The sequence below is a fragment of the Drosophila suzukii genome, chromosome X (assembly GCF_043229965.1).
Source record: "Drosophila suzukii chromosome X, CBGP_Dsuzu_IsoJpt1.0, whole genome shotgun sequence".
Taxonomy (NCBI): domain Eukaryota; kingdom Metazoa; phylum Arthropoda; class Insecta; order Diptera; family Drosophilidae; genus Drosophila; species Drosophila suzukii.
The window spans coordinates 24,434,634-24,462,211 of NC_092084.1; the positions used below are offsets into that span (position 1 = coordinate 24,434,634).

Here is a 27,578-nt window from a genome sequence, read left to right on the forward strand (position 1 = left end):
CGTTGGAGGTTATAGGTTGAAAAACACCGAAGCTATAATTTGTTTCATATTATTTTTCCACCAATTTTCTGATCGTTCCTATGGCAGCTATATGATATAGTCGTCCGATTTCGATAAAATGTAATTCAAAATTCAAAACTAATTAAAAAATGTTATTTCCAAGCTTTGGAGGTTATATGCTAAGAAACACCAAAGATATAATTTGTTTTAATTTTTTTGTCCGATTATTCCTATGGGAGCTTTAAGATATAGTTGTCCGATCCGGCGTGTTCCGACTTATATACTACCTGCAAAAGATATAAGACTTTTGGGAAAGTTTCAGCCCGATAGCTTTAAAACTGAGAGACTAGTTTGCGTAGAAACGGACGGACAGACGGACATGGCTAGATCGACTCGTCTAGTCATGCTGATCAAGAATATATATACTTTATGGGGTCGGAAACGTCTCTTTCACTGCGTTGCAAACTTCTGACAGAAATCAATATACCCTCTGCAAGGGTATAACAAAAATCTACATCGAAGCAAATTTTTTCTACCGATCTAGTAGCCAGGAAATGCATCAAGTTAGCCATGAAATTAACTGTCAAGTCGAATATCGATTCGGATTTGGACCTAAGGGACAGAGCCCCAAATAATTTCAGTTTCGTTTTCGGGCTCGACAACGCAACATCTCCGTGTTTTATTAACTTATTTAGGCAAGTGAAAAACAAGTTTTTTTTTTTTATTTATTTAGTTTGTTATTTTTTACTCTCCGGTCTAAAAAAGTGAACTTTTTCATTTTCAGATATGTGAAAGACTAAGTATACCTGTAGAATAGCCCCAGGATGTAACGTGACCAGTCCTCCGTAATACACACCTACACACTTAATATTTTCACACGTGAGAGCTCATAGCAGACGCCAGTAACCAAAAAAGTCCTTGTATAAGGCAGCCAAAACTAACAAAATTTATTGGATGATGTTATAACTGATACAGAAACAGTAAAGCACACTATGTTCAACACAAGTGACGTAAAGTTAAGACTCGTTGACTTGGTATGGATGGAAGAGAAAAATCCCCAAATATCGCCAGCTACCCTCTCAAAATTATATAGTACTTAAGGACCCAAAACGAAACTGTCACTTTTTAACAGACACGCCACCAATTAAGGTAATATATTTAAGCAAAATGTATTTACGATCTATTAATCCCAGAACTAACCCCTAGGAATTTAAATGCATGTGCCCTTAACATGTACAACCTCCAACAGAAGGACGCCTGTCACTCAGGGACCCAATTACGAAACTTTCACTTTTTAACAGACACTCGTGTAATTAAGGCTGCAACTAGGTATCGTAGTACCGATCTAATAATCTTACTCTATCTAGGAAATTCTATGCATGTGCCCTTAACATGTAAGCTTAAACAGAAGGAGGACGTCTGTTAATCCTGAGGATGAGGTTGGTACTGCCATTAAAGAATCTTGGGATTAACTTTAATAAGCCCTTGTCTTTGCAGCTATTCCAGGTATCCACATATCTGGGGCTGCGCGATAAAATGAGGATTTGCATCACACTCGCAAATAAATATTGAACATTGCATCGAATTAAATTATCATACCTGCAAACTGCTGAAGAAGACAGCAACGCGTTGAAGTACACATCGTATTATAAAATGTTTTATTTATCCAGAAACTTTAGCACATAACGATTATGTACCGACACACAATTGTAAATCACACATCGAATTATATGCATGTACAGAAGAATCGTAAAAACAATGTAACGTAACGTAACGTAGCCAAGCCAACACTGTTCAGAACGTCGACCTAGTTAAAATAAAAATGTATACCACAAAATGCTTACAAAAATGTTATAATGGGAATATAATTTAAGAATTAAATGTAATATGGTGAATTTTTTTATGGGGGTCTACCTACAAATACCGATTTACGTACTTGCCTATGGCAAGAAGGACATTGTTAGATCGACTCGGCTAGTGAGGATGAAGAACATATATACTTTGCAGGGTCGGACAAGGTTGCCACCTGTTACATAATTCGACGAATTTAATACTACACCCTTTTACTCAACGTGTAAGGGGTAAAAAGTACTAGCTCTAAAAAGTGCTATAAATTGACGCATATGGTCTTGATATGGTGATACTTTAAGCGGCACAGAAAAAATGTAACTATATGCATGTAAAATATTTAAAGGCAAGTGCATTTATTTCTATTTCTAAAAGCCTTTTCTCCACATTGGACGCCTGGTTAATAAACGGTTAACAAAGTCAATGAAATTAATTACCAACTCTCGAAAATATGTTAAATCAAAATATTAAATCTGGCTTTCAAGCCGCGTCTTTTCAAATTAATAATATCGATTTTGTTGTCCAGTGTAATGATAATTTTCGGTCCCTGTGTATTAGGTCCCATTAAATTAAAATAAAAAGACAAGAAAAAAAGTTAGCTTCGGCAAGCCGAAGCTTATATACCCTTGCAGCTATAATTATTAAATTTAAAAACACAAAAAATGATATTCCCAATAGTATAAGATAATATGTCAAAAAACACCGAAGCTATAATTTGTTTCATATTATTTTCCTACCAATTTTCCGATCGTTCCTGTGGCAGCTATATGATATACTCGTCCGATTTTGATAAAATTTAATTCGAAATTCAGAACTAATTAAAAAATGTTATTTCCAAGCGTAGGAGGTTATATGTTAAAAAACACTGAAGCTATTATTTGTTTCATATTATTTTTCCACCAATTTTCCGATCGTCCGATTTCGATAAAATTTAATTCGAAATTCAAAACTAATTAAAAAATGTTATTTCCAAGCTTAGGAGGTTATATGCTAAAAAACACCAAAGATATAATTTGTTTTAATTTTTTTGTCCGATTATTCCTATGGGAGCTATAAGATATAGTTGGCCGATCCGGCTGGTTCCGACTTATATACTACATGCAAATAATATAAGACTTTTGGGAAAGTTTCAGCCCGATAGCTTTAAAACTGAGAGACTAGTTTGCGTAGAAACGGACGAACAGACGGACATGGCTAGATCGACTCGGCTAGTGATCCTGATCAAGAATATATATACTTTATGGGGTCGGAAACGTCTCCTTCACTGCGTTGCAAACTTCTGACTGAAATCAATATACCCTCTGCAAGGGTATAAAAACCACTAAAAAATGAGTATTTTTTACCAAAATCTGAATCCCAAATAAAACCGAAAAAATTTGTAAAAAAATAAATAAATCTTTAAAGTGATAGGGAGCGATAGCAATTGAAGCAAGCTGCTCAAAACTGTCGGTCTTTTAGCTGTACGCCTTGATTTGAAAAACCACTAAAAAATGAGTAAATCCCAAAAAAAACCGAGCTACCCCCTATAAAAAATAAAAAAAAATTGTCAAAATTACCTTTATTGTAAAAAAACATTGGGTAAAAGGGCATTACAAAAAGGACATTACTTCCAAAAATTCCCAAACTGCCTTTAATTAACTCCTAATTGTTTCGATAGTTCCCCTACATTTCCCGCAAATGGGAAATTCGCCTGGATTTAATTTTCCCAATTGGCCAGCAAGAAAAGTGTTGCATACTTGGTGGCATAATTTCTGATTGTGATGGCCTCTCGAGCATTTCAAGCATGTAAATTGGCCAACAAACTGCTGGCATTTAAACGATGTCATGGCCACTGCCCTTTGCCCCCTTGCCACAACGGGGGAACAATTTTTGAACTGATGCATATCCCATGAAGATGCTGATGGAGTTGGCTTCGCTTTCTGGATATCCAGATTTCTGGATCTCTGGATCCTTGGATCAATTTGCATGCGCCGTAGAACAAAGCGACGATGAGTTGCCAACATCAGCAGCAGTGGAATTGGAATTATACGAAGTTTATGCCGGGATAACTGACAGGGGGACTCCGTTTTGCGTTTTGCTGCAAACTTGACGACAAAAGTTTTTAACCGAATTAGCATCTTGCCAGACACTTTCCGGCCATCACACACACACATAGAGAACATTGGATTTGGCCAAAAACGGGGAACTGGGTATCAGAATCCCACCCACCCACTTTGATTTCCATATGTATTGTTATCCCGGCTGCCCATTTGTTTGTTGTTTTAATTAGAAAACTTGCCAAACAGTCGTCGACGGACGGAATTAATGAATTTCCCATGCCAATGCGAAATCCATGCCACCCCCTTGGACTATAAAAAATCGGCCAACCGGCAAATTGGCAATGCCCATGGCTTACAACACTATGCAGTGCGAAAAAATTGGGGTCAAAATTGATAAAAGTTTAAAGATGTCGGTTTTAATAACATAAAAAGTAAAGTTTTTTAAGAATATGTCGTTTTTTAAATAAGAGAACTACCCTTGACTTTTAAAAAACAAACATCCCGAAAAATCTAGGGTGTATGTCATAACGCCCATTACAAAGTAGCATTGTACCCTGCGGGCGTTATGACACTGGGCGTTATAATATGAACCCTAGACTTTTCGAGCGCAGGGCACAATGACACTTTTTGAGTGGGTGTTATGACACTATCAAAAGTGTCGTAAGCCCATGGGCTTTATGTCATGCAGCTAAAAATCAATTCAAATTATTTTTGCTTGCATACTAAAAAAATGTTTGTATGACGAAAACTTTTAATTTATAAACTTTTATATTTATTATATATATCCCTCATCTCTTGCTTAATTTTTTCCGATGTTCTGGAACAGAATTGGCATACATTTTTTAGGGATTTATATTGCCTATTGAGTGTGGCGCGTGCCAAATTTATTTTGGCACCCCTCCTTTCGCCTTTTTTTCGTATTATCCCGAAAAGTTTTATGACCTCCATATGGAGCTAACAATGCCTGCAATTTATGTTGATTTGCGTGTCGTGGCACTCGCAGCATTTAATTGCAGGCCTCGAGTGTCTTTGTCGCCTTTTCTCAACTTGGGGCGTAATTAATGAGGCCATCATAAATCTGTTTGCAAGGGGAAAGTCTCCAGAAGTGTCTGTTCTATTGCTGGGCATTTCTTTTCGACATTTTACTTTCATTTCGTTCGAGAGGGGTCCACTAATTTTTGTTTTTTTCCCACTGCCCACTTGAGGGCGTCAAACACTTTCGCTTTTAATTACCGCGCAGCGCTGGCGAAATTAATGTTTGCTGTCATGTTTGCCCAGCAAATAAAAAATGAACGGCCAAGAGTAGCGCAAATGACAAATGCTCCAGGGCAGCCGAAAAAATGGGAGTGGGTTACAGTTTATTAAGTTTAGCAACCTTCCGGTTGTGTTCCCTTCCAACCCAAAAATAACAAGAGTATAAGTAAAGGATTCAGGGGCGTAGGGGGATTTTCATCAAAGCTTTCTAACATTATAAAGAAATATTTTTGTGGTGAGAAGATATTTACAATATTAACAAAGGTATAATAAAAAAATCTGGGACGTAGGGGAATTTTTATAAACTTTTTCCTAACATTATAAAAAAATCATGTTTTTGCTAAAGAGACATTTATAAAAATAACTAAATTATGTACCCCTATTTAAATTAAAGCTTTCTAGCATTTTATAACTTCTTTTAAATCTTTAAAAAAACTGTTTTTTAAAAAGAATCGCTTTGGGAAATTCATTTAGATTTTAATTTTCTCCATTGCTTGCCTAAAATGTAATAAAAAACTCCTTTTGTGCCTTGTAAATAAAATTGCAGTATTTCCAGTTTCCTTTTCTCAGCGGCTAACCCCAAAACCCCCTTTCGCACTCCACTGAAGGGATGCCCTTTGACCCTGTGGGCCACTTTATTAAAATCAAACTTAATGCCGAGGCAAATTAATTTTCTTCTCCTCGGCAAACATTTAATCTTTGGCCGGAATAGTTTTAGGCCCCCGAAACACTGGACAGCTGTCAGTGGGGAAAAGCAAAATGGCAAGGAGTGTAATAAAGAGAATGGAAAAGAATTTCCCTTTTTGCCAGTCGCCCTTTTTGGCCCCACACAGAAGTATTATTTTAATAAAGCAAAAATGTGAGTGTGACATTTCACCTTTTCCTTTTTCTTTGTATTTTTGTTTGTCTCCAAATGGAATTTCTATCTAGCCCTCGACTTGATAGGGGTCATTCCATCTTAAAGCTGAACCTGCAAAATGGCCGGGAAGAAAGAAAGGAAAATGGTAAGGAAAAAATAATAATATATATATAAAGGTAGGTAGGTGGGGAAGGAAAACTGAAACCAAAACCGAAAAACCGAATCGCTCTGTGAGTGTGATTGTGACTGCGATTGTGACTGTGATTGTGATTGTGACTGTGACTGTGGCTGTGGCGAAAGCATTTCATTAAAAACTTCCAGGCTATTAAGCAAAACTTTGTGCAGCATTTTGCCAAAACTGTGTGATAAGTATCTGAGGAAAATGCAAAGCTGCCAAAGGACGCAGGACGCAGGACGATGGCGATGACGATGACGATGAGGACGACAGCTGATGAAAATCGCGCGCGCGGGCGCCTCAACTCAACTCAACTCAGTTTTCCTCAACAAATCACAATTTTCGCCGCAAATTGCTGTCGGGGAAAAGAAGTTCAAACATTTGTCCAAGGATCCAGGGATTCAGGGATCCGGGGGGTTTTTAAGGAAAGGACCCAAGTCTGTGGGTGGGACCAGGGCGTTGTTGAACAACAATTGAATTGCAGTTGCTGGCCGTGCCTGGCGTGACAAGAGTGCAAGAAGTGCCGCGGAAAATGTGGAAAATTCGGGGAGGTGGGCGTGGCCAGTGGCGCTTCAAATGCGTGATTCAAAGCGCCGACAAAAACAGCAAACACACCGAAAATGGCACAGAAAATAATACAACTAAGTGGGAAGAAAATGGCATTTCAAATACTCTTGAAATGGAATATCAAAGCAAGTCACAGATAACATTTAAAAAATTACAGCATTTTAATGTTTTATATTTTAGCGAATTTTAGAAAAGTTTTTATAAACTCAATTGGAAGGAAATGGCATTCCAAATATTTTTCGGGTGCTGCTGGTACCAAAAAAAGTTAAAATAAACATTAAAACATATTTAAAAGATCAATTTTTGTGCTTTCTATTAATTTTTATTTCTTTAATGAAAACTACTTAATTACTGGTATATCCTTTAGCATCCTTTTGTACAGTTCTTTTAAAAATAAATTGGAAAAAAATCTCTTTTTAAATACTATTAAAGTAGAGTAAATAACATAAAATGTTAAATTAAATATTAAAGCAGATACTTTGCAAATGCTTTAATATTTAAGATATTTGTCTTTTAGTTGCTTAAATTTTTAAAATTTTAAAATTTGTAGGCACTACTTTTTATAACATTTGATGCCATATTAAACACTCTTTAAATAGAAAGTAGGTAGCATTAATAGCTAACTTTAATTTTAAGGCATACCATAGTGGTAATTTTTGTGTGTTCTACTTATTTTTATATTTTAAAAAATTACCTAACGACACTGTCTTAATTTTGCTTTAGTAAAATTTTTTATATTTATATTCCTATAAAAACACAAATCGAAATATATGAAAAATAGCTACATTTAGTTTTTTAGTCGTATCTTTTATATTTTTTCCATTCTTCCCCATCTTAAGACCTCATAATTTGTCCCATACAAAACCAAATGAATTATGTTGTATACCCCTCGGTGACTTTTCCGGCACATAACAATGACTTCGTTGCGCCGCACTTACCTCGATTTCTTGGCCAGAGTTTGCTGCGTCAATGAACTTCATTTCCGCTGGGTGTTGGCATTCCTTGGGAACCTGCGGCTCCTGCATGTCCTGCGAATCCTTCGAATCCTGCGACTCCTTCCGCTGGCCCCACTGTGTGTTTGTGTTTGTTCTATAAATTTTCTGGCAATTTGCAGAAGCCACAAGAGCCGATGCTTGGCTAATGTAGCACATGATTTATAATATTTCGAATGACAGCGGCTGCTGGCCGAGGGGAATCGTGAAAAGGATTTCTTGGCCAAAAAGTTTTCGCTTTTCGGTCCTTGGCTTCCCTTTTTGCCAGTAAATATATGCTAAATAGGCTTTTTGACATTCTACCTGTCTGTCTGTCTGGCTTTTATTCGCATCCTGTGAGGGGGGAAATGGGAACATCCTGCAGGCAGGAGGCTGGCCAGCTGTGGGCCAGGTCCTGGCATATCCAGTTACATTTCATTAAATTTTATTTTTACGTGCCGTCTGCTTTCCCGCTTTTCCACCCGCTTTTCCCCCGCTTTTCCTGCCTTGTGGCATTTTCGGGCCATTGTGTGCCTCGTGTGCGTGTCCTTAAGCGGAAACTTCGACAGGAAACACCTGATTCGTAAAATATTGAAAAAGTTTTCATTTTTCCTGTGCTCGCCTTTTTTTTCTTGGCCTTCTCGCAACGCAGCTCTTTTGGGAGGCTGTTGTCTGCTGCCCTATATTTATTTCGAAGCTTGAGAATATCGTGTAAAAAGTGGTTAAGATCTTTTCGACACATGTATATTACATTGTTATGATACAATTTTTTTTATAAAATTATGAATTTTTTGAAATATTAGTAATTTTGTAAGCAATATAATAAGATACATCCCATTTATTAACATCTATTGTCCCAGATTCAGTTCGATTTTAACCTAATTGTATTATTTTAATGTTATTTGTTGTATTTATGGCTTGATTTAACAATATGAATATAATAACTCTACTCCATCTTAAGTCAGATCAGATTAAAATACCCTTTTCCCTTTTTTCTAAAGAGCATTCAAGATTATTTACATGCGAAATATATTTGTTGTTCTTTTGCATGTTTGTTGTTGACGTTGATATAAAATTATTGCAAAATAAATGCAAATTGAATTTCTCATGCATAATTTGCTTAGAAGTTGAGCCAAAGTTACAGCCTGAACTTTGATGTATTTTGTGGGTGTTTACAGTCATCCCTTCTTTCAGTTTATAGAAATGTGCTTTGAATTTTAATGCGACATGTGTGTCATGTTGCGTATTTAATCGAAGGGAAAATTCCCATGGACGGACCTTTAGAGATTAGATATCAGGTCACTAATTGCGGGCTATATGGTTTTACAGGTTATTTCATAATTCTGAAATATCTACAGATCTTATGCGATTTTTCGTTGGCCCTTAATTTAAAAATAGGAGGATAACAATGTTATTTGAATAAAATAGTTTTTGTTGATAATAAATAAGTACATGTGGCTCAGTGGCTTTTTATTCCAATGTAAACTTATAAAAACATATAAAAACAATTGCGTTTTAAGGAAAAAATGACCGAGAGATAATTAAAATATTATATCTTCTTATAAAGGTTTCCACAGATAGTTGGTCCTGGCAAGAAGGACCTCATTAGGCGCCGAACTCAACAGTTTGAACCGATTGCAAGAACCAAGGATCACACTCACGTGTGGGCTCTCGTATTTCAGCACGTTTCTCATATTTATTTTGATTAATGTCCACTTATCCACTTGCCACCAGCAATTCCAATCGTCTCCAACTTCTTGGTGGCCATCGAGCAGCACGTGCTGCCAAAAGCGAGGTCGTCGAAGGGAATTGTCTATTGGCCGGATGGCTAGATGGCCAGTTAGCCAGTTGGCAGAGACAGCAATTGATGTTCCACCCACTTTTCAGGACCTTTGCACCTGGCCCAGGGCCCAAGGCCCACGTAGACAGCTCCGCATCTCCGCATCTCGGCCATCTTGGATATCCTTGGATGGCCAGGCCATCCCGGAATCCGCGTCTCACAGATCCTGGTATCAGTTGCACTGCCCTCCGTACGTGTTCGCACTTCGCAGCGCACGTGACTACTAAAGTCGAATTTATTGAATATTTGCCATTGGCCATTTGATTTCTTATTAGGCCAGGCATGTCGTACTCTATGTGTGGGATATATACCTACCCACATACGATTACCATCCAAAACTGTGCTTTAAGCACCTGCACATATGCTAATTTAAAGCCAAAATAAGCCGTGAAGGCTGCTTACATAGCTACTTACATAATTAAATGCGACCCACAGATGCCAGATTTGTTCGCTGGGGCGCGCCAGAGCATTTGGCATTTATCTCTCATCACACGGCGACGACCTTTGGCATTAGGGCCGACAAAATCCCCACCCCACTTTGCACAACATTAAAAAACAGCAGACGAGTTACCACGAACCTTGGATATACTATCAGATTTTAAGAACTCGGTTCTCACTGGGTGATAAAATAAATATACTATGTTAAATTTATGTATTCGGCACGCTACAACAGAAAATTTACGTGTAGGTAAATAAATATTTATTTGTTGCGGGCCGAAATCATAAATTTAATATAGTTTATTTATTTTATCGAACGTAATATTATTTTTTGTTAAAGGCGCGTTCGCCACTACTTTTTACCTCGTTGAGAGGTGTTTTTGTTTGATTCTTAAATACTCAAGAAGTACCAAAAGTGTATGGCTTAAATATAAATAGCTATATATAAATATGTATATTTTTGTATTTAAGAAGTCTTGTTTTTAAAGAAAAAAAATAAATATCTTAAATTAAAATTGAGCTACCTCAGCCTTACAAATTTATAATAAGATTCTTGTAGGTTTCTTATAAACAGAAAATACTTTTGAAATAAAAAGTACTTCGTTTATCATATAAAATTTTAAAATTAAAGATTTTTGGAACTCAAAGTCACTTGAACTTGACTTTTTATATTTATATGTATACAAAAAATATTATATATTATATTATAAAATTATAGTTGTTATACAAGATTTAAAAATAATTAAAACATTCTTTAAATAAATTAAAGATTGAGCTTTCTTTGCTTTTATAACTTATAATAAAATTCTTGTACACTTTAAAGAAGAGTTATTCATTACATATTATGGTTTTGAAATTTATACTTCCGAAAGTCTAATATTTGTTAAATATTTCATATTGAATAAGATAAAAAATTATATCTCAAGTGTATATTAAAAAACAGTTTAAGCCCCAGTAAACGTTTATTATATCCGCTGTAAAAAGCCGAAAATCGCTGTATAACTGACATGCCACACCTTTCCGCATTTTATGGCTTGCAGGGCATAGAAAAACACTCGCCGCCACATACTTACAACTGCAGCAACAACTTTATAGTTAAAGCACATTCCTCTACGCGTACGTGTGGCTATATGCATATTTTCATGATTTTCCATGTTTTTATGCGGCGTACGAGAAATGTTTTTGCAGCGGGTTTTTTTCCTATGTTTTCTTTTCTATTTTTTTTTTGGTTTTTTCACTCGGAACTGGGAAATTTTGAACTGCACTGGCAGACGACGACGATGAGGATGACACTTCCGTGTTATCTGCACTGGGAACTTGCAACTGGGTTAATGTGGCAAGCTGACAGCGCCAAGAACTGCGAAACTTTGTGCCCCAGAATTTCGCCACTAATGTCCTTTGAGGAGAGAAGGAGGAGGTCCTGTTTTTGGCCAACTACTGTGGCATTTGATGTGTTAATCATGCGTGAAATTAATTCGTTCCACAATGTCTCATTAGTCTGCATTAACTGAAGCGGCCAAGCGGTCAGGCCAACAAGGACAATGGGGCAGGATAACTGGACAGCATGGCCAACAGGACATGGCCACTCGCACACATGGCTCATATATTATTAAGTTAATCCCTGGCCATCGTCTCACCATCGTCGCTTGGTGCGCTCAAGTGCTTAAAATTAAATAATTAATTAAACTTCAGCCTGTGCGAGCGGAGGACCTCGAAGGGGGTGGATGTGGCAGGCGATGTGGCTGTGGCATGGTGCTCACTTGTAACGGCATCGTATCTCTATTTAACTGTATTTGTACACCAAGAGAAGCGGGGGTTATTTTATGGACTCACAAAAAAATATACTTACTGTGACTTTGAGTTGCACGATATATTCCAGTGATTATAGTTATGCACTTAAAATATCTTACTTAAAATGCAATATTCCATTAAATTTATCTTATTTGATCAAAAGTAAATTAGGTTTTTTTAATATTTCAAAAGTCTTCCAGACAAAATATGCCAATCCTATATATTATCATAGATTAAATGGCTTTCAGTGAAACAATCAATCTTACATTGAAAGTATCTTATTTGATCTAAAATTAAATACCTTTTTTGAAATATTTTAAAAGTCATCCAGACAAAAAAAAAACCTAATATTATGTTAGATTAAATCGTTTTCAGCCAAACAATTTTTTTTAAATTTTATTTCGTCATATAAAAATTTAATTTAAAATCAAACCTTTTTAGTATTATGTACTGATACTTAATCCACTAAAACAAAGTGAAAATTGGGAAATAGTCTTTGTAAGCTCATACTTCTTTACCCAAATATGAAATATTTACTACAGCATTAAAGCCTAAACTCTACTGATTAAAATACAAATGGTTCTTGATTTAATAAAATAGAATTTAAAATTTAAAACCCAACTTTTTCCATGTGTACCTGGTGTTTGGTTACAGAGACTGTATCACAATGCGAGTCACATCTGCGCTTAGCAGCTCATGAATATCGTATTAACTTTTACTTTTCGTGCCCTCAGTGGGGCTACGTGTTTGGTTTTTGGCTTCCTGGTGTTTTTGGCCAAAAAAGGGGGGCGGGAGACAGGTGGGAGTGGCGCATCAGGATCAGGAGTGGCTCAAATGAGACTGCCATGACATCGGAATGACAGGCCGCAGTCGAAGGCAAATCTCGCGGAGTCTTTTCAATCTCAGTTGGGAAAGTGCAGGGAAATGCCAGTGTAAATACTCGAGATATATCTATGAAAACTAGGTTTTACTGTGATTTTTTTTAAATACTTGAATGGATTTAAAATTAAATTGGATATCTTTGAAGCTGATTATGGTCTCTTGAGCCACGAATCCGTTCTTAAAAAGGTTAAAACAGTTATATATATATAAATAAGATATAATAGCTTAAGGGCTGTTTTAAAACAAATCGCTTTAAATCAGCTCGGTTAAGTTAAATTAGAGTGGAAGTTTTATGGATTCAAGGGAATTTCGGTGGGCAGTGGGTGGTTTTAAAGCCAAGGGGGTGTAGCAGCAGGTGTCTTCCCAATTTTATGACCAGTCGCTGCTGTTTGTCCATCGCTGGAAGTGAAAACAAAAGAAGCAAATGATTTATGCGCTCTCTAAAAACTTTGCGGTTTTTACTTTTCACCGCATTTTTTGTGGCTTTTTTTTCCATAGGTTTTCGGATAGGGGGCGTGGCCAGGTGAAATGGGGGCGTTGGTCATAAAGTGAAAAAACTCTAAACTTTCTATACTAGAGTTGTGCTTGCGATGACATAATAGCTGCTAAAATGGTTTGCACATGAGCTAAAAAATTTGTATCTCCTTTTAACCAATATATTTTCTTTATACTTATATTAGAAAAATATTATATAATATTTAAAACATTTTTTAATATATATAAGTTTGATAGTTTCGCACTTCCATCTCTAGTTAATACTGCATTTGCACTTACTTTTCTTAGTTATGGCACATACAACATCGCAATTATGATGTTGCAACGCCTGGCAAGGGGGTGCTATAAAGGGGGTCTTTCAGAAGGGGGTTTTCCGAAGGGGGATTTCCCGAGAGTGGGCGGAAGTTTCGGCAAATGCTGCCTGCAGGTCACGTAGCGCAAATAATGAACTTGGTTCGACTGGCGACTGCAAGCGTCCGTTGGATGGCGCAGTTTGTTTTGGCCAGAAGATGAAGTCCTCGAAATGGGGGCAAAGTGTCTGGGGGTCGGTTATGCCCCACCCCACTACACAACCCCGACTAAACGCCCGTTTTAATGCCAACAACGATGGACCATTCGAAATGATTACGGGTTACTGATTACTGCTTCTCCACTGGCGAACGTACAAAAGGGGTAATGGACGGTATATTCGGTAGCTGGCCAACAATCGACTGGCTTGAAGATAAATCCATGGAGCATTTATCTGGGGATTGGGTGGTCAAAGCACCGGGAGGAGCTCGGCATCCGGGAATAAGAAGTTAAGCCAGACAAAACAATTAGCTTTGGTTCGCTGAGCATGTTTCCTAGCAATCAGCTGGGTTTTTTCAATCAGAATCGGTCTCTCTCTCACTTTATTATTCAATTTCATTTCATTAGTTCTTTATTAATTTTTTGCAGATTTTTCAGAAACTCTGGGCTTGTTGGAAAAAAGTATAATGAAGTAGGTATGTTTATACTTTGAGTTAGCTCAAGTATTCTTACTGCCTTGGATTTTTTCTGGACATTTTTTAATCAGAATCGGTCTTTCTCTATCTTTTATTCAATTTCATTTCATGAGTTCTTTATTAATAATCTCTGGATTTTTTAGAAATACTAAGTATATTGTGAAGAGTATAATGATAGGTATGGGTATATTTTAGAATTTTATCATACTTTTTAATGCCTTGGAGTTATTTTTGGTATTTTTTTGTAAATAGAATCGGCCTCTCTTTCTCTTTATCATTATACCCTTGCAGAGAGTATTTTCGACCAAAATCTGAATCCCAAAACAAACCGAGCTACCCCCTTACAAAAAATGAAAAACTTTGTCAAAAAAAATCTTTTTTAAAGTGATGGGGATCGATAGCAATTGAAGCAAGCTGCTCAAAACTGTCGGTCCTTAAGCTGTACGCCTTGATTTGGCTAAACTACGCCTGAAAAACCACTAAAAAATGAGTATTTTCGACCAAAATCTGAATCCCAAAACAAACCGAGCTACCCCCTTACAAAAAATGAAAAAATTTGTCAAAAAATAAATCTTTAAAATGATGGGGATCGATAGCAATTGAAGCAAGCTCCTCAAAACTGTCGGTATTTTAGCTGTACGCCTTGTTTTGGCTAAACTACGACTGAAAAACCACTAAAAAATGATTATTTTTGAATAAAATCTGAAATCAAAAAAATCATGATGAAATAAATTCCCGGTTTTCGTTGTTGTACTTGAAACCCTTCAACAAAGCAAACCCAAAAACAAGTAATGCTCAACCTTTCCCAAATAACATTTTTGTAACCAGTTTGTGGCATAAACATTTATTTTAACTAAGTCGACCTTCTGAACAGCATATGGTTTAGTAGTGCAATATAATTCGTGTTTGTGTTACATTTGCGATATTATAAATTCGAGGTATGATGTATAATGTAGTGTATGTCGGTACGATAACGTTATATGGTTAAATAGAATATTTTATAATACGAGGTGTACTTCAATGTGTTGCGATGTGTTTTTGTACCTTCCAGGTGTGATGACATAATACGATGTATTTATTTACGAGTATGATGCAAGTCCTCCATCCTCTATCGCGCAGCTCCCAGTTATGTGTGGATACCTGGAATAGCTGCAAAGGGGGCTTATTAAAGTTAATCCTTGTAATCTTTGATCGAAGTACCAACCTCATCCTCAGGATAATAACGACGTCCTACTTCTGTTGAAGCTTACATGTTAAGGGCATATGCATAGAATTTCCTAAAGATAGAGTAAGATTATTAGATCGGTACTACGATACCTAGTTGCAGCCTTAATTACACGAGTGTCTGTTAAAAAGTGAAAGTTTCGTAACTGGGTCCCTGAGTGACAGGCGTCCTTCTGTTGGAGCTTTTACATGTTAAGGGCACATGCATTTAAATTCCTAGGCGTTAGTTCTGGGATTAATAGATCGTAAATACATTTTGCTTAAATATATTACCTTAATTGGTGGCGTGTCTGTTAAAAAGTGACAGTTTCGTTTTGGGTCCTTGAGTTCTATATAATTTTGAGAGGGTAGCTGGCGATAGTTGGGGATTTTTCTATTCCATCCATACCAAGTCACTTGTGTTGAACATAGTGTGCTTTACTGTTTCTGTATCAGTTATAACATCATCCAATAAATTCTGTTAGTTTTGGCTGCCTTATACAAGGACTTTTTTGGTTACTGGCGTCTGCTATGAGCTCTCACGTGTGAAAATACCAAGTGTGTAGGTGTGTATTACGGAGGACTGGTCACGTTACATCCTGGGGCTATTCTACAGGTAAACTTAGTGTTTCACATATCTGAAAATGAAAAAAGTTCACTTTGTTAGACCGGAGAGTAAAAAATAACAAACTAAATAAATAAAAAAAAAAATTGTTTTTCACTTGCCTACATAAGTTAATAAAACACGGAGATGTTGCATTGTCGAGCCCGAAAACGAAACTGAAATTAAAAAAAAAACTTGTTTTTAACTTGCCTAAATAAGTAAATAAAACACGGAGATGTTGCATTGTCGAGCCCGAAAACGAAACTGAAATTATTTGGGGCTCTGGCCCTTAGGTCCAAATCCGAATCGATATTCGACTTGACAGTTAATTTCATGGCTAACTTGATGCATTTCCTGGCTACTAGATCGGTAGAAAAAATTTGCTTCGATGTAGATTTTTGTTATACCCTTGCAGAGGGTATATTGATTTCAGTCAGAAGTTTGCAACGCAGTGAAGGAGACGTTTCCGACCCCATAAAGTATATAAATTCTTGATCAGCATGACTAGACGAGTCGATCTAGCCATGTCCGTCTGTCCGTCTGTCCGTCCGGTTCTACCCAAACTTGTCCCTCAGTTTTAAAGCTATCGGGCTGAAACTTTCCCAAAAGTCTTATATCTTTTGCAGGTAGTATATAAGTCAGAATCTGCCGGTTTGGACAACTATATCTTAAAGCTCCCATAGGAATAATCGGACAAAAAAATTAAAACAAATTATATCTCTGGTGTTTCTTAGCATATAACCTCCTAAGCTTGGAAATAACATTTTTTAATTAGTTTTGAATTTTGAATTAAATTTTATCGAAATCGGACGACTATATCATATAGCTGCCATAGGAACGATCAGAAAATTGGTGGAAAAATAATATGAAACAAATTATAGCTTCGGTGTTTTTCAACATACAACCTCCAACGCTTGGAAATAACATTTTTTAATTAGTTCTGAGTTTCGAATTAAATTTTATCAAAATCGGACGACTATTTCATATAGTTGCCATAGGAACGATCGGAAAATTGGTGGAGAAATAATATGAAACAAATTATAGCTTCGGTGTTCTTCAAAATATAACCTCCAACGCTTGGAAATAACATTTTTTAATTAGTTCTGAATTTCGAATTAAATTTTATCAAAATCGGACGACTATATCATATAGCTGCCATAGGAACGATCGGAAAATTGGTAGGAAAATAATATGAAAGAAATTATAGCTTCGGTGTTTTCTGACATATTATCTTATACTATTGGGAATATCATTTTTTGTGTTTTTAAATTGAATAATTATAGCTGCAAGGGTATATAAGCTTCGGCTTGCCGAAGCTAACTTTTTTTCTTGTTCAATTTCATTTCATTAGTTTTTTATACATTCTTATTTAGATTTTTCAGAAGTACTAGATTTGGTAGGGAACGAATGAAGCTATGTTTATATTTAGAATTTTCTTATACTTGTTGGGTCCTTTGTCGCATTACGCTTTGGCCCTAGTTAAAGTCCCTAAATTTGGCCCGCAAACCTTTCAAGATATCGAATATCATAGGGATACTCAACAATTACAGGTTGGGGTGCGTCCTTGAATGGCAATATTATGGGCATTATGGGCAATCAAAGTCGGCAAACTGTCATTAGTGCCGACAGGCGAGTGAATGGCCGAATGTCAGATATTCAATTTGCTGCCATATTGATTGACTAATTGAGCAATCTTGATAATTCGATCGACTTTGCCCCCTCGAATCCCCCCCATCCCTACCTCAACCCCATTCAAAATTATACACGCTTTGCAGGCCTCAATCAACAAATTAACCCCAAGAATCGACCGCATTATTTGTTTAGATTATATATGCACGCTGGGCATACGAATACGTACGTCGTATTACCACTCCGCAATGGTCGAAATCATAATGCTTAATTAATAGATTAAAACTGAATTATGTTGGCCAGCTCCCCCACCAGTCCATCAATCATTCAATCGAAACGTAAATAGTAATTTGGGAAGTGGAAACAACTGGTAACCGGCTGCAATTCAAATGCGAGAGTGAATATGAATATGAATATAATTACTGGCGATTGTTGCAACTTAAATTAAGTTGGCACAGTGGGTACCGCATGGGTTTTTTTTTAAATCGAATAATCCACCATGATTTTAATCACATTGCAACCGCAAAGCTTGAATTTATTAATGCTACAATTGGTAAATATGATCTAAAAGAGTTCGACATTTTTGATTTGTGGCATGGGCTCAAAGGTATAGCCTTCTGGGCAATCAAATCTGTCTGGGATCGTATTAAATGTGGTTTTAATGGCTCTGCGGATATGTGTGCATATTAGTCAATGATAACTATCAACGACTATGCATTTATTTATTGTTTGGATTATTACCGAGAGTTGTCGCAGGAGGACATTCGAGTGGGATAATATTATTCCGTCTTTTGTGCTTGGCTTGTCATAATATTATGGCTAATAAACGTTAACAATCAGCCGGTGTTTGCCAACTTGGGGGGAGGGGGGGTGGGTACCTTTCCCTTACTTTCTCTGGTTTCCCCTACTTTACTTTCCTTTCCTGTCAGATGGATGGTTGTCCTCCGGTTATGCGAACTACAATCACGCCAATAAATATGCAACATGGATGGCACAAATAAAGTACATGTATTTATATATTTGTATTTATATTTATGTGAACGCCAGTGCAATGCGCTTGTGTGCGGCAATTTTGCATTCCTAATGCGACAAGCTTAAAAAGAATTCATAACAAATTTACAAAAATACATAACATACATAAATAAAATACCCCAAGCATACCCCCCCTCACTCAACAAACAAATATATGTTTTTGTGCACTGTAATTAATATTTCTAGAGATCATAATCAATTTTCGGGATCTTTTATTTTGTACTTAAACATTTTTTTAAAAGCATTTTTATACCACAATGTAGGACTTTTTAAAAATAATTTAAAGAGATAAAAATGTCTTTGGAATAACACTTAAGTAAATGTAATAAGTAAAATTGACCAATAAGGATAGTAACATTACTATAAAAAAAGGTTGACAACTATTAAAAGTAGTTATGTGTATTTTATTGTTGCTTTGGTTATTATTTCAACTATTAAAAATAGCTATGTGTATTTTATTGTTGCTTTGGTTATTATTTCAAAGTATTATACAAATAAAATTGTTTTTTTTTTGGTGGGAAAGTAACTAGTTCGTTGGTAAATTTTACAATTCGATTGGTTGAGACCATTTAATTATTATATTGGATTATTACTTTTATATAAACGTTGTGTGTTTATATTACAAACATTTTTATTATTGAGACAATTTAAATTATTATTTATTGAGTACGGGTACATAGGATTAAAAATGGATGATTAATTCTGCGAAAAATTATATTCCATAGTTTTCAGTGTACTTCACTCCCTACATATAGATATTCAGGAAGATAAACAACGCGTTTTGCGGCTGTCCAAGTTATGGATGAGCAGAAAAAGAGGCGGCGGGGGAGGGGGGTCTTGGCCCGCAGCACAAATCAATTGGATTAGAAAATTGTCAACGAAAATGTCGAAGGGGAGGTCCTTTTTCTACATGTATTCCTCTGTGTGTGTGTTTAGTGGGTGGCAATGGGTGGCAAGGACGCCGGCAAGACGACGATGAAAATGTTGCAGCTTACATTGATAAATTATGGATAAAGGCGACAACAACAATAACAAATCGAATACATATTTATGAAACTAATGAAATGACATCAGCGGGATTTGTCCTGTCTGTATCTGTATCTGTATCTGTATCTGTATCTGTATCTACATCTGTGTAGTATCTGTGTCTGCGTTTCGGTATGTTAATCTGTGTGAAGGACGCACCTTGAGGAAAGGAGCCAACTGAATGATAATGACTCTGCCACGGGGATAATATTTTGATGGGGCTTATGATGATGTCGGGCCCCGTATAGACTAGAAAAACCTTTTAGAATGTTAATGACTTATGAGACTTTCGCTCTAACCTAAACCCCCTCCCCCCTCAAAGAAAAACCCCCCTTATGATGTAATGTCTTTGCTGGCTGAAGGAATATTTTTATTGCTCTTGTTCCATTTGACTCAAGGCGAGTCGTTAAAAACACAAGCCATGACAAGGCACGAAAAAGTTTTTCCGGGCTTGTGTATGAGTATTCCTTCTCTCCAAAAAAAAAAATGAAAAAATTATACCAAAGGGCTTAAAGCCAGCTAGTTTTATTGGCATAATTAAAATACGGCCTGGCACGCTTTGGCGTTACATTTCTATTATTTACTTATCATAATTGAATATTTTTTGTGCGTCGCTGTGCATTGCAAATTGCATTCTTTGCCCGGTTCCCCGAACAATTAAATGTCCTTTGTTTCCTAATTGAAATTTATTGAATTTTTGCTGCCCTCTGTGTGAGTGTGTGTGTGTGTGTCTGTCTTTTCGATTGTGTGTTTGTTCGTGGCTGGAAGCGCTTTAATTAATTAATTTGGCTGCGTTTTAATGTTAACTAAACACGCAAAATCGTTCCGCAAACTCAAAATGCTATCAAGTCAAGGAAAAGCGTGGCAAAATGGGAAAAATCAAAGCCAAATGGCAAGGGAAATAAAGTCAAACGAAACCCTTTGCGAAAAACGGAGGGAAATAGCTGTCATTAAATTGAACATTAGGGAAAAAAAAATAATTTTGTTAATTAAGAAAAAATATTATATATTAAAGAAATAAATTTAAAAATTAATATTTCATAAGCCAAGTTGGAAAATGCATTTTTTTGTTGTTCAGAATTTAAAAGGATATTATTATACCCCCCTTTTTCTGGTGATATCCTGCAAGGACATGCCTCCTCAGGTGCTTCGCTTTTAAATTGATGAGCCTGTCTGCCTCTGGTTTTGCCATCGTTTTTGTAGTAAACATTTAACGGCGTCAACATGACAAAGGATAACGTGGAACTGACCGCAAAAAGTCCTGGAGTCCTGGAATCCTGCGAGTCAAGGAGTCGCAGTCGAAGTCAGAGTCAATGAGCCGTGATGGGCCAATCGATTGCTCGAGTGCAAGACCGCAAATCGAATTCAAGACCCAAAAGCTAATGTGGTCTAGGTTGAGGTTAAGTTTGAGTTTGAGTTTTGGGTATCGGGGAATTATTGGCGAGGGGTCGGATCGGATTTTGGGGGGGTAAATGTGAACGTGAGTATCCGTGTCCATGTTGCAAATCAATTTCGCAGGACGACGCCTGACAGTTGCCACATCGGGTGGTTCCGGATCCTGGGATTGGGCAATGGCAATGGGATGGGGAATTTTGGACTAGCCTGCATCAAGTCGGCCATCACCATTGCCATCCATCAAAAGCATTCGGCGCCCCAAGCGTTAATCGTTGTCAAAACCTGATAAAGACTGATTGAGTGCTTAATGGCATCGCTGGGCGCCAAAATCGAACGGCCGCTGTATGATAATCAAGTTGATGTCCTCTCGCAAATAGAAAGTAAATCTCTTCGGGGTCGGAATGGGGGGGATCCCATCCCAAATCTAGGTGAGTTGGCCAACTGCTGACAGCCCTGATGAAGATTGAGCAGCGCAAGTTCCTGGTGCTCCTGATTCGCTCGCTTTGAGCCAGGCCCGCTTTGCTTAAAGCCAAATATTTGCCGGTTATGAAGGCAAAACAGTTTGTGGAGGCAGGGAGTTCGGGGCAACGCCATAAAAAGATAAACATCGTAATACCAAGTCTTAAAATCACTCACATTTTATGAAAAATTGTGTTGGTGAAGAGGTGCAGTTTAAAAAGAAAATAAAATATAATGATGTAGTAAATATAGACTCGTTATGGCACAGTAGCTAGGGAATATCTCCGTAAGACATAAATATATTAAATAAAGATGGTTAATATTAATTGCGCCAAGACAGGTTTTATAATCAATCCCATGCTATGGACATTTGTGTTGAAAAATATAAATAGAATAGAAAATATAAAAAGAAATTTAAATATTGTTATAAACTAAGAATAGCTTGGGAATACCTCTTTTGGAATAGAGGAATTTTAAAACATTTGATAAAAACCATAAAATAAAATTGTTTGGATTTAAAGACAGTCTAACCAGGTCATTCATTTTTCTGAGAGTTATGAAATTTTTAATTTAACCGTCACTTGAGAAAACGACCCCTCATATTAAATATTCAAGTTTGAGGCTTTATATAATGAGTTATCTTATAGATTCGAATTTAAAAAATATATAATATATAAAATATAATCCTTCGACGTCCCTCTTTTTTTTCAGTGCCCAAGTAAAGATCCTTCCCTTGGGATTGCCAACCGAGAGAAGCTTATTTGGACCATATCTCGAACTGATGTTCCAACATTTCTGCCCCTTGACCCCCGGATTCGGTATTCTGGATTTCGTTTTTCCGGAACCCTGTCCCTGGATAATTCTTGCCAGCGGAGCTTGTTTTTGTTTTTCGCCCATTTCTTTTTCTTTTTTGGCTTTTCAATTGCAATGGGAAAAGTATTTGCATATGGCGTTGTGTGGACTGCATTAGAAAATGGCTGCTGGTGTTGGTGCGTATCTGTGTGTGTTTGTAACACAGTGTGTGTGTGTGTGTTGACCGCCTTAAGCGGCTGTTGGTGAAAAGCGGCAGCACTTGCCACTTGGCACATGGCAGATGCGGAATTTTCCCTGCTGTTTACAGTGCAGCAAAAGATGGAAAAATGTGTGAGGGCAAATAAAAACGTGCTCCACACACACACATGCACACGCACTTACACAGGCAAACAAACGCACACAAACACACATTTTATTTTAAACAACTCGCAGGAATTCGGTTTAAAGTGGAGAACTATATTTTTTTGGCCAGCTTACTGTGAGATGGTATAACAAATGGTTGCCAAAGTGCTGGAGTAGTTTTAAATTATTATAGTTTATTTAAAAAAAAAAACAAAATTATAATGCTAAGCAGAAATCCAAAAATATTATCTCTTATCTTATATAATATTATCTCTAAAATTGCATCTATCCTGAAGGACCTAGGCATTTATTTCCCTAATCATCTCAATTAATTCCAGGCATCTCTGCTACCATTTCAGATAACAATCAACCTATATGGCTCCCGCATTAATCTTTCGGAATCCCCCCAAACCGAAAAGAGGAGGCCACTCCGCTGCCACAGCATTCCCCCAATCAATTTATGGTAATCAATTTCAATAAACAATAAACAATCAATATGTCATGTGCAATGTGCATTCCATTCATCCATTTATGTGGCCCCAGCCAAATCGTTCACATGGCTTTTTAAAGTCCTGCTCCTGCTGACTTCTCATCCACATCCACATCCTTATGCGAATACGGCTCCTTTTGCTGATCCTTCGCTGCAGGCTTCGAAATGTTCCATTTTCCACTTAAACGGCAGGCAGCAAGTCAGAAATTTATGCATGTCCACTTGCTCTTAACGCTGCCACGCCCACAATATACCCAACGCTCCCCCCCCCCCCCCCCCCATACACACTCCTATCTCCCTGAATATCTGTGTGTGTGTGTGCAGTTATAGCTGCAATCATAGATTTCAAGCAGAACAATTCACGTCAACTGCAGTTGGATTTTGAAGAGCTGTGGAATGGGATGAGATGGTTTGGTTTCCAAATGCTACGGGAAGGTTGGAGGTGGATGTGGGTGAGGATGTCGATGAGGATGAGGATGTGGAGGTGGAGGTGGTGCTTCCCGTGGACTGAGGTCGGTTGAGGAACTGGCCCGATAAGGTGTTGGCATTTTGCACGCCTGCAATCAAAACGAATGAGCACTCAAAGAAATATTGTCTTTTAATAATTAAGAAATTGCCTAATAAAGTGTTTTTTGTACTTGAATATTTAGGTAATCCTGGAGATTTTTTCTTTGCCTTTGGAAAACCTTTTCAATCAATTGATAACAAGCTCCAACTTTTTATATTTTTGTTTTATAAGTTATCAAGATTTTAAGCAAGCTCAAAATTTGACAAATGCATTCCTTTATAAGGATAAAAGTGATCAAGATTTTAAGTTAGCATATCATTTTAAAATTTATCGTATCAGTAAGACAAAAAAAGGTTTGTTATTTTATTTGTATGTTGTTAAAACTTATAGTTTTCCTCCTTGCCTTTGGAATCATTTTTCAATCCAAACTTAACAAATTTATTTTTTAAATAAAACAAAAATTTTGAATATAATAAACAAGATCAAATTTTTAAAATTCACTGTGTTATTAAAAGGAAAAAAAGTTTTTTTTGGAAAATTTGAAAGTATTCTTCTTTGAAATCAGGCCCAAACTATTCGTTTATCTGCAGAATTTTTGTTATAAAAATTTTAATTGTTATGCCTAAACTGTAAGTATTTGAAATTTCTCACTTATATTGTTTTTCCTGCTTATTCCGCGTATAAAACTTATCTTAATCCATTTTTCGAGTGCAGCCCCTCCATTTTGCGACCACTTTGGTCTGACTGCCGATCCGAATGGAACTCTGACCGATGCACTGATGTCCTCCTCCCCATCCACACCCACATCATCCTCCTTTTGGGGAAGTCTCAGCTGGATTCGGGCATTGTTCGTCGATGGGTTAGAATCGCAGGCGCAGAGCTCAGTTTAGTTGGCCTAGGTAAATACATCATTAAACATGTAAGGCAAATGCATTGTCAACAGCAACTGCAGCACTAATCGAGTTGTGCTGTTATTCTTGTTGTTGTTGTTGTTGCTGGCAAGTGCTTGAGCTGGAGGTGGGCGGTGGGTCAAAAGGGGGCGGGGTTCAGGACCAAGGACTTGGCTTGGTGGCTGACTTCTCTCACCCGAAATCCGTTCGCATCGCCCGACGTGCTCAAGTGTGTTCCATTATGTACCTGCGTCAAGAGGGATTTCTAACAGACAAGGTCAATAAAATAGGGATCGAGAGTTTTAAATTAAAAGGATTTTTTGAAATAAGTATAAGTTCTGGGGTTCTCCCTTGTATCAATATCGAACCCATTTTATCTTAAAAGTGATAGTTATGTGTACCGTGTTATGTTTTGTGTGCCTACAATGAAACGCGAATTCTTTGGAATTATGGTTTTGTTTTCTTGCCTAACAGAAAAGTTGAAGAAAATAAGTCATGAGTGTTGAGTAAATACATGCACCTAAAAATTAATTTTATTTATAACCTGCTCTCAAAGTTATGAAAACTAATAATAGGCTTTTCCCTTTTTTTAGTGCCAAGGAAGAGCAAGGAAGCATTCTTTAGAATTATTTTTTAAGTTTTATAAATTAAATATAAGCTGTTCCCTTTTTTTAATTTAATACATATTCTATATTTATAGTTTTATTTATAAGTACCATATTATATTTTGTGTGCCGAGGAAGAGTAAGCAATAAAACGCGAATTCTTTAGAATTACTGTTTTAGAAAGACATAATAAAAATCGGATCCTTGATCTGATCATTGTTTATTGAGATTTAAATAGTTTATTTTATGTGAAATTTATTTGTCCCATGTTATATTTTGTGTGGCCTAATGAAATGTAAGCAGTGAAACGCGAATTCTTTAGCATTGTAGTAATCCTACTGTCCGTGCTGATCAATAAATATTCAACCCCTGTTTTCCTAATACAAATATGCTATTTATAATATGTTAACGAACCAAATTTAAGACCTATTTTTCCGAACCCAACTGTGCGAGGACTCGAACTCGGACACGGACTAGGTGTGCCTGAGAGTGATTTGGAGTGCGAGTCCTGGCATTGACGTGCCAAACAGCGGTCGGTTGTCCAGGGCCAAGACAAATGCACATTTTGGTAACTTGCGTTTGCATTCGCATTTGCATTTCGAGAATTTGCAATCATCCGGGGCAGTGCGATGCAACTCCATTCAACTCCTCAGTCGCCCCTCGCCGGCAATATAAACATATATGGGGGCCCAGCATTCAATTGTTGCGTTTCAGGACCCTTAATGGCAATTTTGGTTTTTGCGCCTGGCTACCGTGTTTGCGTTGGGCTTTGTGTTTGTTGTTATTCCCCCGGTCCGCTCGCCGGGAAAGTGGTTTTCATTTAAAGCGGAAATTAAAAAATGTCCAAGCGTGCAATGCAAACAACAGAGGGGGGTTGTTCGGCCAAAAGGAGCGGGACAGTCAGGAAAAAATGAAGGAAAATAATGAACAACCAGGGATTAACCAGCCGCCCCCTTTCTCCACTTTCTCGGCACTTTTTTTTCCCCGCTGTTGGCTGAACGCCAGCGAAAGTGTTATCAACACCAATCCACCAGGGGCTAGAAAGAGACGGCACCAGGGCAACGGGAAAGAGACGGGGAATGCAGGCGAGCAAGCGAATTGGAGATGCAAAAATTGCTTTTGTTTATTTATTGGACACGTTTATTGTTTGGTACACTGTTTTTATTTACCACGATTCCCTGTACCCCCTCCCCCCTCCATCACCATCGAAGTACTACCCATTTTTCGCGCTCTTGATATTTATTTTCAATTTCATCTATTTTTCAATTGTGACTCGGACTCTGTTGTCTTTCTATCGCGCGAAAGGTGTCACCTTTCTGGGGATTTTCCTCGATTTTTCACACTCTCCCCTGGCATCCGTCTATTAGCATTAGAAATCGGAAAATGGCCAACTGCAGTTTTCGCAGGACATCCACTTTAATCTATAAAGTATTTAAAGTTTCAATGGAGTGATATAAAATATTGGTTTTTAGTTTAATTAGTAACCAAAGTTAATTTCCAGCTAATGATTGTTTACAATTTCATTCTAATTTAGTTGGTAACTAAATCAAAGTCAAAATGTGATAAATTAAGTGATATCCCAGCAAATATATCAGATGACAAAGCCTATAATCATAGTTTTAACTATCAAACAAATGCCAACCGATATGCGAGTATTTTCCCCTCTTCCGGTGTCATGGTGCACATATTAAACAGCAGGTGGCCATGTCCTCGCCATGTACCTGTAATATATGAATGCGCAATATGAAAATGAATATAATGATGTGCATGTATTCACATGTCACTGAATATCCCTGCACATATTGGGCTTCGATTGCAGGCGAACGGAAGTTGTGGCTCCGTGTTTCTGTGTGAGTGTGTGCCACGCCCCCTGCCCAATACGCCCAATTCGCCGCCCAAATACAGGGTTCAAAAGGTGCAGGGCAGCCGCTTAAAACCCCACCACCATCATCATCATGGCCACCAACACATTTGTCTTCAAAGATGTATTTATGGCAGCGCACTTCATCATCGGTGGAATATCATCATCATCAATATCATCATCATCATCATGGGCTCCATCGTTTTCATCATCGTTGTTAGCTTTGGTTGTCATTATTGTCCTCCTGCCGTTGTCGTTGTCGTTTCCAGCATTGACACCTCATTGATGGCAGGCCGAGAAAGGAGGTCCTGAGTTCCGAGGACACTGCTAGAAATGGATTATAATATTGGAACTATCCTAGATCTAAGCAGTCTTACCAAATTAGGAAAAAATCTGTAAGTCTATACTGTTATTTTGACTCTATTTTGTTTTATATTTAAGATAACGATTCATTTAAGTTACATTTTTTTTCAAATACCATATAAAGAATTTTTAATGGAATATAATAATTTAACTCTTTTATTTTTAGTCATACCATGTTAGGGAAAATTCTAAAAATCTTAAATATTGTTTTTACTC

The 27,578-nt window shown here is 37.1% G+C and overlaps 2 long non-coding RNA genes across 8 annotated transcripts in view; one reads left to right on the forward strand and one right to left on the reverse strand.

Moving 5' to 3' along the window:
• Positions 1-674: 674 nt before the first annotated feature.
• LOC118878382 (uncharacterized) overlaps positions 675-27,578 on the forward strand; it is a 109,070-nt gene continuing 82,166 nt past the window's right edge. The window contains exons 1-5 of one of the 5 annotated variants that reach the window (XR_011604576.1): positions 675-695; positions 785-1,149; positions 1,207-1,329; positions 1,368-1,439; positions 1,498-1,837. This is a non-coding gene — a long non-coding RNA (uncharacterized lncRNA). Of the gene's footprint in view, positions 696-784; positions 1,150-1,206; positions 1,330-1,367; positions 1,440-1,497; positions 1,838-27,578 lie in introns of those variants that run through there. The other 4 variants (XR_011604573.1, XR_011604577.1, XR_011604575.1 and 1 more) reach the window with 4 other exon arrangements.
• The window catches only part of LOC118878383 (uncharacterized), a 28,666-nt gene continuing 16,040 nt past the window's right edge, over positions 14,953-27,578 (reverse strand). The window contains exons 4-6 of one of the 3 annotated variants that reach the window (XR_011604571.1): positions 15,480-15,582; positions 15,347-15,419; positions 14,953-15,291 (exon numbers count right to left, since the gene is read on the reverse strand). This is a non-coding gene — a long non-coding RNA (uncharacterized lncRNA). The remainder of the gene's footprint in view (positions 15,292-15,346; positions 15,420-15,479; positions 15,583-27,578) is intronic. The other 2 variants (XR_011604572.1, XR_011604569.1) reach the window with 2 other exon arrangements.